At 43.5% G+C, this 16,041-nt stretch overlaps 1 pseudogene; it reads right to left on the bottom strand.

Moving 5' to 3' along the window:
• Window positions 1-15,262: 15,262 nt before the first annotated feature.
• LOC130042179 (uncharacterized) lies at window positions 15,263-15,375 on the bottom strand (annotated as a pseudogene).
• Window positions 15,376-16,041: the final 666 nt, after the last annotated feature.

The following is a 16,041-nucleotide window of genomic DNA, read 5'->3' as shown; positions in this document are numbered from 1 at the left end:
TATGTCACTGTCACTGTCACTGTCCTCCCGTTGTTCATCGATTTTCTCAAGCGGGCCCAGTAACGTCTCCATTGGAGACTTTGTTGTTACTGTGTTTGGCATATCGAATACGCCACGGGGAGCTTGCCAGGCTCTGCCATGCGGGCGAGATACTCTCGGTAGCTTGCCGGGCTCTCCGAGAGGGGCGGAAGAACCAAACTCGGGTCGGCCATGTTGGCTGCATGCAAGGCAAATGCCCTACCTGCTGGACTCACTCTCTAGCCTCAAATTGTAGGATTCTTAAACACAGTAGTAAACTTTCCCAAGATTTTATGTGTGCAAAATGTAAGCATTTTATGTGCTAGTCTTATATGCCTTTGGCAAACAAACAAAAATACCCCACCAAGATGAAAAAAACTTTTACATATAATTTTTTCAAAATATTTACTTGCAATAACTTCAAAAAGTTGTTTTCTCTCTTATGACACTATCAATTTTATCTTAAAGGTGCAAGGTTTTTTAATTTTTTTAATTGAGGTATCATAATCGATACTAGTAATGAAGTGGAACAGAGTTTTATTTGTTTTTGTTTTGTCTTAGGGTTTCACCTGGCAGTGCCGAAAGCCTACTTCTCTCTTTGTGCTCCAGAGTCCCTTGTGGTGAAAGAAGGCCCTGTGGCTCCAGGGATCAAACCCAGGCCTCGTACATGCAAAGCATTGCACTACTGCCCTTTGAGATATATCTCTGGCCCAGGAACAGAGTGTTAAAACATTGGTTTTAGGGTTTTCTGTTTTGTTTTGGGGCCACAGCGGCAGTGCGTAGGGGTTACTCCTGACTCGACACTCAATAATTACTCCTGGCAATGCTCAGGGGACTATATGGGATGCTGGGGGATAAAACCTGGCTGGGCATCATGCAAGGAAAATGCCCTACCCACTGTACTGCAGAAAGTTTGGCGGTAGGGGCTGGAGAGATAATACAGTGGTAAGGAGCTTGCCGTGCCTGTCGCTGATTTTCCTTACCTCCACCAGGGGTCGCTCCTGAGCACCGAGCCAGGAACAGCCCAGAGCATCACCAGTTTGTTGTGGCCTCCAGACATGCCCTTAAATAAAACTTTTCTTTTTCATATTTCATTCCATTTCTTGGTTCATACCCAGTGTCGTTCCAGATCAAGCCCAGGCAGTGCTTCTGTACCAGGAATCAAATTCAGGGCTCGTGAATGCAGAGCATGTGCTCCAACCTGCAGTCTCTCCCCTGCTGCCGCTGAACCATTCTTAAGTATATCCCTCTGTGATATGTCACAAGTTCATGCACATTGTTACGTCCCACCCCCACCATCCATCTCTAGAACTTTTCCATCATATCAGACAAACTCTGGACCCATGAAACATTTACTTGCAATTACTCCTTCTCCTCAGCCATTGGCAATTACTATTTTACTTCAGGCTTTAAACATTTGACTCTTCAAATCTTATAAGTGGGAATCATATATTATTTGTCCTTTAGTGTCTGGCTCATTGCACTTAGTATAATATCTTCAAGCATATTTTGCATATATATATATAAATTTAGTCCTTTCAAACACTGAATAGCTCCCCATGGCCTATTGATATGCCAAAAACAGTAACAAGTCTCACAATGGAGACATTACTGGTGCCCGCTCAAGCAAATTGATGAACAACGGGAGGACAGTGCTTCAGTGCAAACACTGAATAGTGGTCCATTTCAGTTGCTTACCACTTCTGTGCCATTAAAAAAGAAAGTGTTCAACACGAGAAAAGCTTTTATCTGAATGTAAAATATCTATGTCACTAAGTACCATTTTTAGTTCCCTCCACAGTTTGGCAAGACTTTCTTTAGCAAAGGAAGCAGAAGGTTGCTTTACATTCTGGAGCAAGGCCTTTTGTCGTCTCAGCTCAGCATTTTGGGCAGCACAGACATAGTGGCTATTTAGAGACCTCAATAGGGACCTCTGTGGCTAGGGAATGGAGTCATCACTCCTATTTTAAAAAATTCCACACCTGGAATAGGATGCACCCTTTTACATGATGCAATTTACAGGCTTCCTCTAGGAAGAAATTAGAATTTCTAATAAATTTCCTGCAGAAGATGCTAATAAATCCATAGAATTTGAACATCAGAGAAACCAATTATGCTACCCATTCACTCACCTTTCAGTTAAGAGTGTAGTGACTAGCCAATATTCATTTTGTTTATTTGTGTTTGGATTTGAGTCACACCCAAGTGGCTGCTCAGGACTTACTCGTGACTCTATATTCAAGGGTCACTCCTGATGGTTCCCAGGGAACCGTTTGGGTGCTAGGGATCGAACCACAGTTGGTTGGTCACATGCCAGGCAAGAGTCTTAACCCCTGTACTAATTTTTTGGTCCCACCACCCTTATTTTTGATACCTAATCTGATTCTTCTGACCAATCTTTTTTCCTTCTAAATAAATCTTGGACTCATCAAAATATAGTATGTTTATTTTTTAAAAAAGAAAAACAGGAGCCAGGGAAATACTTCAAAGAGCTGGAGTGCATGCTTTGCAAGGGCACAATTCTAGATACCATGTGGTTCCCTGAGGACCACCAGGAATGATCACTGAGCGTCACAGACTAGGTATGATCCCCAAATCCAGAAAGGAAGGAAAAGAGGAAGAAAAGAAGAAAGAAATAGAGAGAGAGAGAAGGAGGGAGAGAGGGAAAGTGACTCAAGTGTAGATATAAAATTAATGTTAAAGATATAATTTAGCTAATTCATCATTGAGAAAACTAGAAAATCTGTTACAAATAGTTCAAAAGAATATCCCCCCAAAGTCACCATCCAGTTAAAAAAAATTAAATTAACCTCAGCTGTATAACTATTTAAAAATCTTAGAGTTCCTGGAGCGCACAGCTGTGGTAATCTCTTATACAAGGGCTTACTGGTTCCAGGGTGAGATACAACAATCTTCACACACTTCCCTGCCAGGAAACATTTTTGGATCACTTTTTAGCAGATTATTCATTACAAGCAATACAAAATAAAGTATTTAAGTTTTCCTTTGGGGGCAGGGTTTGGGGGTCAGGGTGGAAATATTTGAAATATGATGGTGTGTATAAAAAAGACACTATTGGGGTCTCCAAAAAGAGGAATCGAAAGAGCTATGCTTGGAGTATCACGCTTCACTCAAATGAGAGAAAGAATCCGGAGTTCCGACCTCCGTCAACACTCAAGAACCAGGGACGCTGTCTCGTTTGCCAAGACATCAAAAATCAGATGGGCTGGACACGTATTGAGATTTAGACATGACCGCTGGACTAGAGCTATTACCGACTGGATTCCACAGGACGTCAAAAGATTGCATGGCCGCCCACCTACAAGATGGTCAGACTTCTTCATCAAGACCCTGAACGATCTTTTTGAGGCTCTTCATGTTCCTAGAACGAGCAGATGCCATTGGGCTACACTAGCATGCATCAGGGATGAGTGGAGATGTTACTGGCGCCCACTCAAGCAAATCAATGAGTAATGAGATATCAAGTGATCAAGTGATGATGGTGGGTAGGTAAAATGGTGGTGGGGTTGTCTTGGAATATTAAATGCTACAAATTATTGTGAGCAACTTTATAAAAATAAAATGAAATTTTAAAAAAGTCCAAAGACCAGATGTATGTCTAAGCCTATCAGAACTTTCAAAATCAATATTTTTTTTTTGTTATTTGTGCCACACCTATTATTGCTCAGCGTTGCTCTAGGTTCATTGCCCAGGGATTGTTCCCAGTGATTTTCCAAAGGACAACGTGGTACCAGGGATTAAACATGGGCCTCTGAGCGCAAATCATGAGCTCTGCCTATTGAGCTATCGATCTGACTCAAAAATCAACTTGCTTTCCTTTGAAGAGTGGGTGTTGAGTTTTTGAGTCAAACCTGGTGGTGTCATGGATTATTCTGGTTCTGGGCTCTGAAGTAACCCCTCACAGTGCTCAGGAGAACAAATATGCTGTTGAGGACTTGAACCAGGACTGAAATAACCAAATGCAGCACAGGTACCTGTCTCTTGTACTATTCTTTCTCCGGCCCCTCAAGGCAAATTTTATTTTTATTTTGTTTTGGGGATGCACCCAGCAGTATTCAGGGATCAATTCTGGCTCTATGCTCAGGGATCACTACTGGGGACTCTTCGAGATGCCAGGAATCGAACCCAGGTCAAACATGTACAAGGCAAGTGCCCTACCCACTGTACTATTGCTCTGCCTCCCCAAACCAATTTTATTAACAGACACAAAGCTGCCTTGTTTTATAGCAAAGATGCCAACAGAAGCATTACCTGACAGCATTATTTTTAGACAATTTTTAGACATTTGCATGTCTAAAAGATAATTATCTCTAATTTTTTTAAAAAAAGAAGTCTGTCTCTTCAGTTGCACAATACCTCATAGACAATAACTGGTCTATGTCCTGTAGAATCTAATCAAGGAAGGGAGTATGCTTTAAAAACACAGTTTTTCATCTAATAATTTTCTTGTCATTTAAATGTGTTGCACAATTTCTCCTAAATCCTATTGTAGGCTTTTTTTTAGTAAGGAAATTTTATACAAAATTACCAGAAAATATTTTCTTGAGTACTTGGTTTCTAACAATGTGAGAGATAAGAAAGGATTCTAGAAAGTAAATAACTTTCACTGAAGCCTCATGTGTTTAGCCTGGCTCCCTATCCAGTAAACAAGGTACACTTCCTCTCTCCAGGATATCTCTCATAAGTCTTGTGCAGGGGCTGGGAAGAAGGGTCAGTACAATCTAGGAAGGAAATTCGGTGGCTTAACTCCTTCTGAAACAGAGTTGAAGCTTATTTTCTGCATTTGGTTCTAACTTTACCCCCTGACTCTTGATGTACCTGGAATCACCATTCCTGGAGCCTTTTGGGGTTCTTTGTAGGGGTAAACTAGACACATCTTAACATACCCCTTTGACAGATGATGAATTGGCTAAGTGAGCTCCCATGGACTTTCTGCTTTCTAGCCTCCAAAACATTAGTGATTTTATTTCCTCTGTTCTCTGAGAAACTGACTCTACAAACAAGACACTAATCAAACCATACTCAACCACACAACTCTGACCCACAACCTCTGCATCAACCTCAGAGGGTCAAACCACAACATCTCAGGCCACCCCACCCAGAACAGTCAGGGCTTGACTTGGAGTCAATAGCTTTACATTCTGTCCTTGTTCCTAACAAGGGCTAACTAGGCTTCTCCACAACAGTGACTCTCGCATGGAGCAGAGCTGAAGTCTTCCTTCTCCCTTTTCCCTCTCTTCTGCCAGCCTTGGATCTTTGCATAACATGAGCCATGGAGGCTGCAGCCCTGCTATAGCAACTTGGGAATAAATAGCTCCTGCCTTAACTCACTGGGCAGTCTTCATATTTTAAAAATATCTTTTTATCCTACATTTAATGTCTTAAAGTGTTTCTTCCATTATTTTAGAGGGATTTGAAGGAAGTGGAGTTACATTTGGTTCAGGCCATATCTTTATTTATTAATTTTTTCATGAGGCAAAATAGGTGTTATTTAAAGAAGTTTAGAGAACTGTGAAGGGGAGAGAGAGACAGAGACAGAGACAGAGAGACAGAGACAGAGAGACAGAGAGAGAGATGAGTTCAAGAGAGAACACAAGAGCTTAGAAAATGCATATATATATGTACATATATATACATTTGGGAGGGGGCTGGAGGGGCTAGTAAGCCCTAGCAATGCTCAGGGCTGGCTTACTCCTGGATTTGTACTCCAGGACCACTCCTAGAAGTGCTCAGTGGACCACGTGTGGTGCTAGGGATCAAACTGGGATCAGAGGGCATGCTCAGCAGCATGCAAGACAAGAGCCTTAACCCCTGTACTCCAGCTCGGTTCATACCTTGAATTGAAATACCTTGCATCCACGACTTCAGTGATACCTCCAGCTCCATTGACATTACCTTCCAGCTCCAGAGAGCCAAGGAATGATGTTTGTCTTTTCCTCTTGCAAAACTGTCTGCAAATCTGAACGCCTATTTAAATTCTACCAAATAATCTACTGGAACAAACACTTTAGAGAATGACACAGACTTGACTGGAATCTCACCTATTAAATCTCATCTAAATGATGAGGCAGGGCTCTCCATGTCATTTTTACATGTAGATGATCACAAGCTAAGAGCACTTGAAGGTCTGTAATCTGATAAGAATTTTATTGTTTCCTTTACTCTTTAGAATAAATAAATATTGGGGTTATTAAACAGAATTGTGGGGGGTTGTTGCTGTTATTTTTTTATTGATTGATTTTGATTTTGGAGCCACAACCTGCTTACTCAGAGTTTACTCCTGGATCTGCCTGTGCTCAGGGATCACTCCTGGCAGGGCTCTGGGGACTGGGGTCAATCCCAGGTTGAATGCACACAAAACAAATGCCCTACCCACTATACTATCATGTTGGCCTGCAGAATTTTGTTTGCTTTTTTATAAAACCAGGGATAACCTATCAGAGAAGCCCATATACAAGGCAGGGCAAACATCTAATTTTAGATGTTGGCCTTTGTCATATGAGTCACCCTCTCCTCATTATGAATCTCAACTTTCTCTTTGAGGGTTTCTATTTTACTTCATATGTGTGTGTATTCTCATTTTTGCTACATTAGCTAAATTTACATTCATATAGAGTTTCCATATATATATATAATTAATTTTTCTTCCTCTAGTCTGAAGTTAATTTGATTGTACAATCAGCCAAAGACAAAGAACCACCTGGAGGGTTAGTGATAAACTTATTCTCTGATCTTACACCTATGAGAGACTGAGGTGGGGGAAAAAAGGGTAAAATTCTTTTTGTGTTTCTTTCTGTCTCTGTCTCTGACTCTCTCTCTCTCTCTCTCTCTCACACACACACACACACACACACACACACACACACACACAGATCCTTAGCATTGATATTCACTCTAAAGGGCCTTTAGGAATTTCTTCTTAAAAATACAGGAATCTTTTTTACATATAAAGAATCTTTTTTATATATTTTTTCTATAAAGCAATAAAGAGATTGCTTTATACCATTAGTATGCCTAAATATCCAAACCACGTAGTTAACAACACTGAAAACTTGAGATCCAAACTTTAATGGCCAAACTTAAAAATGTTCCTGTCAAGGTGGCAATAATTGTTCTCAAGAGAATAATAATAATAATTTATTGATCACTTGATCACTTGACATCCCATTACTCATCAATTTGCTCGAGTGGGTGCCAGTAACGTCTCCATTCATCCCTGTCGCGTGCTAGTGTAGCCCAATGATGTCTGCTTGTTCTAGGAACACGAAGAGCCTCAAACCAATCGTTCAGGGTCTTGACAAAGAAGTCTGACCATCTCATAGGTGGGCAGACATGTGATCTTTTGACATCCCATGGAATCCAGTCGGTAATGGCTCTAGTCCAGCGGTCGTCTCCAAATCTCATTACGTGTCTAATCCACCTGATTTTTGACACCTTGGAAAATGAGACAGCGTCCCTGATTCTTGATCGTCAATGGACGTCAGAACTCTGAATTCTTTCTCTCATTTGAGTGAAGCGTGATACTCCAGGCATAACTCTTTCGATTCCTCTTTTTGGAGACCCAAATAGCGTTCTCATCCTGTTTTCGTAGGGCCCCATTCTCTGAGGCGTATGTTAATGCAGGAAGAACAGTAGAATCAAAGAGATGTGCCCGGAGCCGGAGGTTCTTCATCCTCTTAGCTATTTCTTCGACGCTCTTGAAGGCGTCCCAAGCCACTCTCTTCCTTCTGCACAACTCAGGTGCCAGATCATTCATCATGTTTACTTCTCCACCTAGGTACACATAACTGTTCCATTTGGAGATGTTTGTTCTGTTGAGAGTGAATGGAATGTCAGGAACGAGACTGTTTCTCATAAGCATTGTCTTCATGAGATTCAGCTGTAGTCCAACCTTTCCACACTCACAGTTGAAGTCAGCCAGCATTTGTACTGCTTGGCTAATGTTTGGTGTTATTAGAATGATGTCATCAGCGAAGCGGAGGTGGTGTAGTTGCCGACCACCTATCTTCACTCCCATTCCTTCCAATTCCAGTCTTTGCATGACATTTTCGAGGGTGGAACTGAAGAGTTTTGGTGAAATGGTATCACCCTGCCGAACCCCTCTCTTGACATGGATGATCATTTCCTTGTAGAATGCTGAGATCCTGAGGTGAATCCGTAATACAGCTCATGGAGGATCCTAACGTATTGAGTTTGAATGTCCTGTTTGGCTAGGGCTTCAATGACCGCTTCCATCTCAACAGAATCAAAGGCCTTTAAATCAATGAACGTTAGACAGAGCGGCATCTTCAACTCCTGAGAAACCTCAATGAGCTTGTTTATTATGTGGATATGGTCAATCCTGCTGAATCCTTTTTGGAACCTGACTTGCTCACATGGTTGTCCTTCATCTAGTGTTCTGCCAATCTATTCAGGATGACTCGAGTGAATAGCTTGTAGATGACAGACAACAGGCAGATCGGGCAATAGTTGCCAATGTCGTGGATGTCTCCCTTCTTGTACAGTAGTACAGTCCTGCTGGTTTTCCACTGGGACAGAACCTTACATTCAGACAGGTAGCGAGTGAATAGCCGAGCCAGTGTTTTGATGAGTACTGATGGCAGGTTCTTCAGGTGTTCAAGTCTGGCCTTGTCTGGGCCGGATGCTGTTGGCTTCTTTACTGATGAAATGGTGTGTCGGATATCGGAAGGGAGAACATTGGGAACAGCATATCCGTCCTGTGGAATTTGGTATGTGGGCAGGTGGACGTGGCTATCGAAGAGATCCTAGTAGAAGTCATGGATAATCTTCTCCATTGCCCTTCTGGAAGATGTGATAGATCCATCAGGATGTTGGAGGGTAGTCATCTTGGTCTTGTAGTTGGCAAAGGATAGGCGGGCGTAGTGAATGCTTTTCATGGCTTCTGCCTCATCTACCATCATTGCTGCTCTTCTCTCTTTGAGGCCTTCCTTTATCACTTCTCTGCACTGCTTTGCGAGCTTGGACGTTAGCTTGTGGTTGCCTGAGGCTAGAGCCAAGCCACATTGGCGAATGAGCTTGGGAGTTTCTGAAGACAGGCATCTTTTTGTGACTTTTTCTCTCTCGGTGTTCCTCGCACAATCATGGAGGTGCTGAACCAGTCAACTGTATTCTTGGTTGATGTTGTCAATGACGGCATCTTCCCATGTTGCCGCAATAGTGCCAAAGAGCTCCCAGTTGGTGGTCGTTCTGGGAGTTATCTTCTTAAACTTTGCAGCCCTTTCTCCCCACTCTGTGAAGTAGAATATTGCACAAAGGAGATGGTGGTCCGATCCTGTTTGGAATTTTGGGACACCAGAAACATCAGTCAGACAAAATCGTCAATTGAATATGATGTGGTCAATTTCGTTGTGGAATCGTCCACTAGGAGACTTCCATGTCCAACATTTAGATTTGGCCTTCTGGAACCTACCGAACCATTGCCATACTCAGGACGCTTTCTGGACACTCAGGCTGAGACTCACGCACGAGTGAAGTTCCACAGAACCAGGTAAGCGGAACTCTGAGACCTTGGACTCCAGGCTCAACGGACCCGGGAACAGAGATCCTCTTCCTGCTCCGACCAACCACAGGTGACCAAGGGATTAAAACAAGGAGCCCCACCCTACCCTGCCCTGTCTGCTTCCACCAACCACAGGTGACCAAGGGATTAAAACCAGGAGCACCACCCTACCCTCCCCTGTCTGCTTCCACCAACCACCAGTGACCCAGGGATTCCACACAGAAGACCCACCCTACCGGTACCAGACAAATACTTCATCAGCAGACCTCCACTACCTCCACTACCCAGCCACTGCCACACTCCAGGATGCTTTCCAGACTGCGACACATTATAAAGACACTTAATACCCATCTTCCAGGATTGGCGCACCATATTTGATAGAGTTCAAATATTGTTTGAACCATGGGAACACCTACAAAGGCTATTAGCAGCTACCCTAAAAGCCTCTATCCCTCTCAGAAAGCCTGGCAAGCTACTGAGAGTATCCCACCCACACAGCAGAGCCTGGCAAGCTATCCATGGCATATTTAATATGCCAAAACCAGTAAATACAATGGGTCTAATTCCCCTGACCCTGAAAGAGCCACTAATATGGCAGTGTTAAAAAGGATGAGGAAGGAGAAGCTGATAAAATCTCAAGGCCGAACTAGGCTGCCAAAACGAAGAAAGACAAAAATGACTGTACTTTCAATGCACGTATGCTGGCATCGAATGCATCCATTTAGGACTGATGGTACAAGCACAAAAGATCAAGTACGACATTATTGGTTTGACCAAGACAAGAAGGCATCAATCACATCACGCCGTTTTCGACACTGGAGAAGAACTGTTCCTTGGAACATGTGACAAAAGAGACACTGGAGGTGTCGGTGTCCTTGTCAACGTGAACGTGGTCATGAGCACTGATTCATTCGAATGCCTAACAACCCGAATCGGACGATTACACTTGAATAGATGTGGCTCACTGACGGCAGTTTCTATCTTCGTTGTCTACGCACCAACGTCCAATTATGATGAAGGAGAAATTGAGAAGTGCTACATGGAGCTGGAGAAGTTCTATAAAAAAGACCACACCTTCTACAAGATCATTGTCGGTGATTTTAATGCCAAGATAGGACCGAGAAGATCAGCCAAAGAACTCCACATCGGGACCCATGGCCTAGAATGGAACAAACAGGGTGAGAGACTGTCTGAGTTCAACATGTCTACCAAGACCATCCATGGTAACTCAGTTCCAGAATAATTTATTATTATTCATAATAAAAATAGTGAGGGAGATGGAGGGAGGAAACCTGTATACACTAGTGGAGAGAAGTTGACACTGGTGGTGGGATTGGTGCTGGGCATTGTATGTCTAAAACTTAACTATGAAAAACTTTGTAAATAATGGTGCTTTAGTAAGATAAAATTTAAAAATTAAAAGTTCCCATCTTTCTAAATCATTTAAAAGTGTAACTTTTCTTACTTTCTTATGTATATAATCTTTATCGTATTAAAATAGTTCCAATTAGCTTAAAAGCTTTATTTTTGTACTATTTATAGGTCCTAATGTAAAAAGTAAAGTAAAGTAAAGGCCCTCCCATTGATCATCGATTTGCTCGAGCGGGCCCAGTAACGTCTCCATTGGAAACTTTGTTGTTACTGTGTCTGGCATATCGAATACTCTCGGTAGCTTGCCGGGCTCTCCGAGAGGGGCGGAGGAATCGAACTCGGGTCAGCCATGTTGGCTGCATGTAAGGCAAACGCCCTACCGCTGTGCTATCACTCCAGCCCAGAGTTGGCCACAAGCAAAGTAGTGCCTTAACCCCTTAACTATCTTTCTAGCCCATTGATAGAATTTTTATGGAAACACAAGAGATTTTCAGAAAGAGCCTATTTTGTGTTTCTTCCAAGTTTTTACCTTCTTCTTCAATATGCTAAGCAAATTCATAGCCTTTCCACATTTATTGTGTATCTTCAGTGCTGGCCACATTATTAAACAGATTTTACCTGACTAACTGGTATGAGGTCAGTATTGATATCTTCCATTTCCCCTGTTGGTTATGGATAGGGATCCATTGCTAGTAACAAACACTTGACTGCAGTGGATTTAAAAAAATCATTTCTTTTTTCTTTCTCTTTTTATTTTTCTTTCTTTTTGTTATTGGGCCACACCTGGCAATGTGCAGGGGTTATTCATTGCTCTGGCCCTATTTTTTTCTTAGGTAGATATTGGTTGGTGTGGGGACCACATCTAGCAGCACCTAAGGCTTACTCATGGCTCTGTGCTCAGGTACTGGTGGTGCTCAGGGGACCAGATGTGGTGGTGGTAATTGAACCAGAATTGAACAGGTGCAAGGAAAGTGCCTTAATTTCTGTACTATCTTTCAGGCCCACTTATTTTTTCTCATTTAAAATAAGATCTAGGAGGGCAGAGAAAGATAACAGTGGATGGGCACTTGTCTTGCACACAGCTGACCCTGGTTCAATCCCTAGCATCCTTGATGGTCCCTTGAGCACCACCAGGAGTGATTCCTGAATGCAGAGCCCAGAGTAATCCCTGAGTACAGCCAAGTGCCAAGTATGACCCGAAAACTAAATAAATTAATGAATTAATTTTAAAATATAAGGTCTAAAGTAGGAAACTCGGGGTTAGCACAGAAACTACAGAGGCATCAGGGATCCAGGCATCTTCATCCTTCCCATTCCTTTCCTCAGCCTCTGGCTTCCATCTCTGCTACTGTAGGAGCAGTAAGTTGATCACTCCTCAGCCATCAGATCTAGTCTAAGCAAGAAAGTCATGGAGGACAGTGACAAAAAGGCAAAAGGAACTTGGGACAAATGCCTGCCCACTTTTTAGGAATTTTACAAAATCAGTTGCAAAAACTTTTGTTCATATTTCATTGACTAGAATATAGATAACATGGTCACATTTATTTCCAATAGAGATGAAAAAAGTCTTTTTGTTTGTTTTGGGGCCACATCTAGTGGTACTCCCAATGGGGACCCCTGCCTGGTCGACATGAGGGGGCTCTCTTAAACCTGTCCTCCGCCATGTAAAGCATGCACTCAGTCCATTGAGCTATCTCTTAAAACCAACAATGTATTTCAAATGCAATTTATATCTATATACTTTGCAGTTTTTGGACCACACCCAGCAAGCACCTTGCCCACTGAACTATTGCTCTGGTCCATAAATACAATTTTTTAAATCCTTTCTTACTTCTATTAGTAAACAGAAAGGGAGAATTGATTCAGTACACAACTAGCACATCTTGCTAGAGTTTCTCTTGAATTTCCTGTTCATGATGTCCCAGTTTTGTCTAATGTTGTCTTTAAAGTCAAGGAATAAGACATTTTTAGATGGTCCCTAAGAGATATTATACCAGGTAATATGCATTGCTGTGGATATGGGTACGGCCCGGCGCGAGATTTACACCCTCTCCCCCGGATTTTCAAGGGCCAGCGAGTCTCTGCCCCCGCGCCTGGGTGTTCCTTCCCGGAGTCCCTTGGAGGGGAGCGGGTTGAGCTTTCCTCCCCGCCCCGACCAGGGCTACGGCAGCCGAAGACCTCCAGGACCAGCCACCACCATGCTGAGACCACTCTCCGCACACATGAAGGTACTGGCAGAGGGACAAAGCCACGCGGGTTCCGGGGCCGAGACCTCCAAGCCTGCTCGAATTGGAGTCGAGCATCATCCACCCAGATCCTCCAAATTCCAGTAGGTGGGGGTCACACCCACCACCTGGCCCCCTGGCGCCGTGTAATCCCATCAGCGGCCAAGACTCAGAGACTATAAAATCCAGATCCCGGACGAGAACAGTGCAGTCTCTGCCCCCGCGCCTGGGTGTTCCTTCCCGGAGTCCCTTGGAGGGGAGCGGGTTGAGCTTTCCTCCCCGCCCCGACCAGGGCTACGGCAGCCGAAGACCTCCAGGACCAGCCACCACCATGCTGAGACCACTCTCCGCACACATGAAGGTACTGGCAGAGGGACAAAGCCACGCGGGTTCCGGGGCCGAGACCTCCAAGCCTGCTCGAATTGGAGTCGAGCATCTTCCACCCAGATCCTCCAAATTCCAGTAGGTGGGGGTCACACCCACCACCTGGCCCCCTGGCGCCGTGTAATCCCATCAGCGGCCAAGACTCAGAGACTATAAAATCCAGATCCCGGACGAGAACAGTGCAGTCTCTGCCCCCGCGCCTGGGTGTTCCTTCCCGGAGTCCCTTGGAGGGGAGCGGGTTGAGCTTTCCTCCCCGCCCCGACCAGGGCTACGGCAGCCGAAGACCTCCAGGACCAGCCACCACCATGCTGAGACCACTCTCCGCACACATGAAGGTACTGGCAGAGGGACAAAGCCACGCGGGTTCCGGGGCCGAGACCTCCAAGCCTACTCGAATTGGAGTCGAGCATCTTCCACCCAGATCCTCCAAATTCCAGTAGGTGGGGGTCACACCCACCACCTGGCCCCCTGGCGCCGTGTAATCCCATCAGCGGCCAAGACTCAGAGACTATAAAATCCAGATTCTGGAACCGCGCGGCTGCATTCGCGGCCACGCGACATCTTAACAGAACTTTTTTTTATGACATCTTATTGTCTTATTCCTATTTTGGACAAACTTGCAGGCTATCGAATGTAGGCTGCCCATAGGGCAGAGTCTGCCAAACTCCCCGTGGCGTACCAAATATGCCAAATACCAGTAACAATGATGGGTCTCATTCTCCTAAATAGCCTTGAATATAATCTCAGGGCTAGGATGAAAGAGACGTTACTGGGGCCTGCTCGAGGCAATCGACGACGAATATGCATTGCATATGGCAGAGTGGGTTTGATACCCACAAGGTGTGGCTCCAAAAAAGACCAACAAAAACTTAAGATAAATTAAGTAATTAACAGGATGTTATACCTATGTAGTAATAAAGTATAGATTATAATATATACATTTTAATAAAGTATACATGTTAAAAACCCATCTGATCATATATAACTCATATAATATAAATGAAACATTAATTAATTATTGCAATGTGTAAAATCCCATAGCAAGATAGAAGTAAACAAACTTTTATGTTTTTGGCCTACACCTGGTGATGCTGAAGGATTACTTCTGACTCTGCAATCAGAAATCACTCCCGGTGGTGCTCAGGGGACCATATGGGAGGCCAGGGATCAAACCCACATTGGCCTCATGCAAAGCAAGTGTCTTACCTGCTATACTCTCTCTGACCCAACAAACTCAAACCTTTCTTAATCAGGAAACCATGTGCAACATTATGAATGTCATATTGAATGTCAAGCTCTGAGAAATTTATTTGTCTTGCCTTTTAAAGATGCTTTTAATATTTCTTGCAAGATTGGTTTCAAGGCTATGAATTTCCTAAGCTGTTGCCTGGTCTGAAGTTCTGTGTTGCTCCTTTAGTTCTGATTGATAATGATAACATTGCTGGATAGAGTTTTCTTGGTAAGATGCTCATTTCTGTATTTTTTTTGTCTCCTACTCTTCTGGCTGTAGCATCTTGTTTGATGAAATCTCTTGTGAAATCTTATGGGCTTTCCTTTGTATGTAAGTTTCTTTTTTGATCTTGCTGTTTTCGATATTCTATCTCTATCTTTGGATTTTGTCATTTTTGATTATAATATGTCTTGGAGTTTTCATATTTATGTCTATTTTCACTGGGACCCTTCTGTTCTCTGAGATCTGGATGCCTGTATTCCTCAATTTTGGAAAATTCTTATCTATGATTTTCCTTAACCATTAGTTGTCATCCTTGCGCAGGGGCCATGCAATCTTCTCTGTATCGTTCCAATTTTAGTATATGTGGACTGGAGCGATAGCACAGTGGTAGGGCATTTGCCTTACAAGCGGCCAACATGGCCGACCCGAGTTCAATTCCTCCGCCCCTCTCGGAGAGCCCGGCAAACTACCGAGAGTATCTCGCCCGCGCGGCAGAGCCTGGCAAGCCCCCCCATGACGTATTCGATATGCCAGACACAGTAACAACAAAAGTCTCCAATGGAGACGTTACTGGGCCCGCTTGAGCAAAATTGATGAACAACGGGAGGACTGTGACTGTGACTGTGATTAGTTGTCATCAAATTTGACTTTTTTTTTTTGCTTTTTGGGTCACACTCGGCGATGCACAGGGGTTACTCCTGGCTCTGCACTCAGGATTTACTCCTGGCAGTGCTCAGAGGATCATATGGAATGCTGGGAATCGAACCGGGTTGGCTGTGTGCAAGGCCAACGTCGTACCCACTGTGCTATCTCTCCAGCCCCTTGACTTTCTATTCTTCGGAGATTCTAATAATTCTTAGATTGCTCCTCTTGAACTTATCCCTCAGTTCTCTGGTATGCTGTTCATTTCGTATAGACTTTTTTGTTTTTCCTATCTTCTGTTGCCTTCTAGAGGTTTTCACCATCTCATCTTGGAATATCTTTTTTTTTCTCCGTCAGCTGCTGTTATTCTGCTGCTTAGAACATCTATTGAGGGTGTTTTTGGTTTT

The sequence above is a fragment of the Sorex fumeus genome, unplaced genomic scaffold (assembly GCF_029834395.1).
Source record: "Sorex fumeus unplaced genomic scaffold, SorFum_2.1 ptg000098l, whole genome shotgun sequence".
Classification (NCBI taxonomy): Eukaryota; Metazoa; Chordata; class Mammalia; order Eulipotyphla; family Soricidae; genus Sorex; species Sorex fumeus.
The sequence above is the reverse complement of the archived record's forward strand: the minus strand, read 5'-3'. Positions and strand labels throughout refer to the sequence as shown.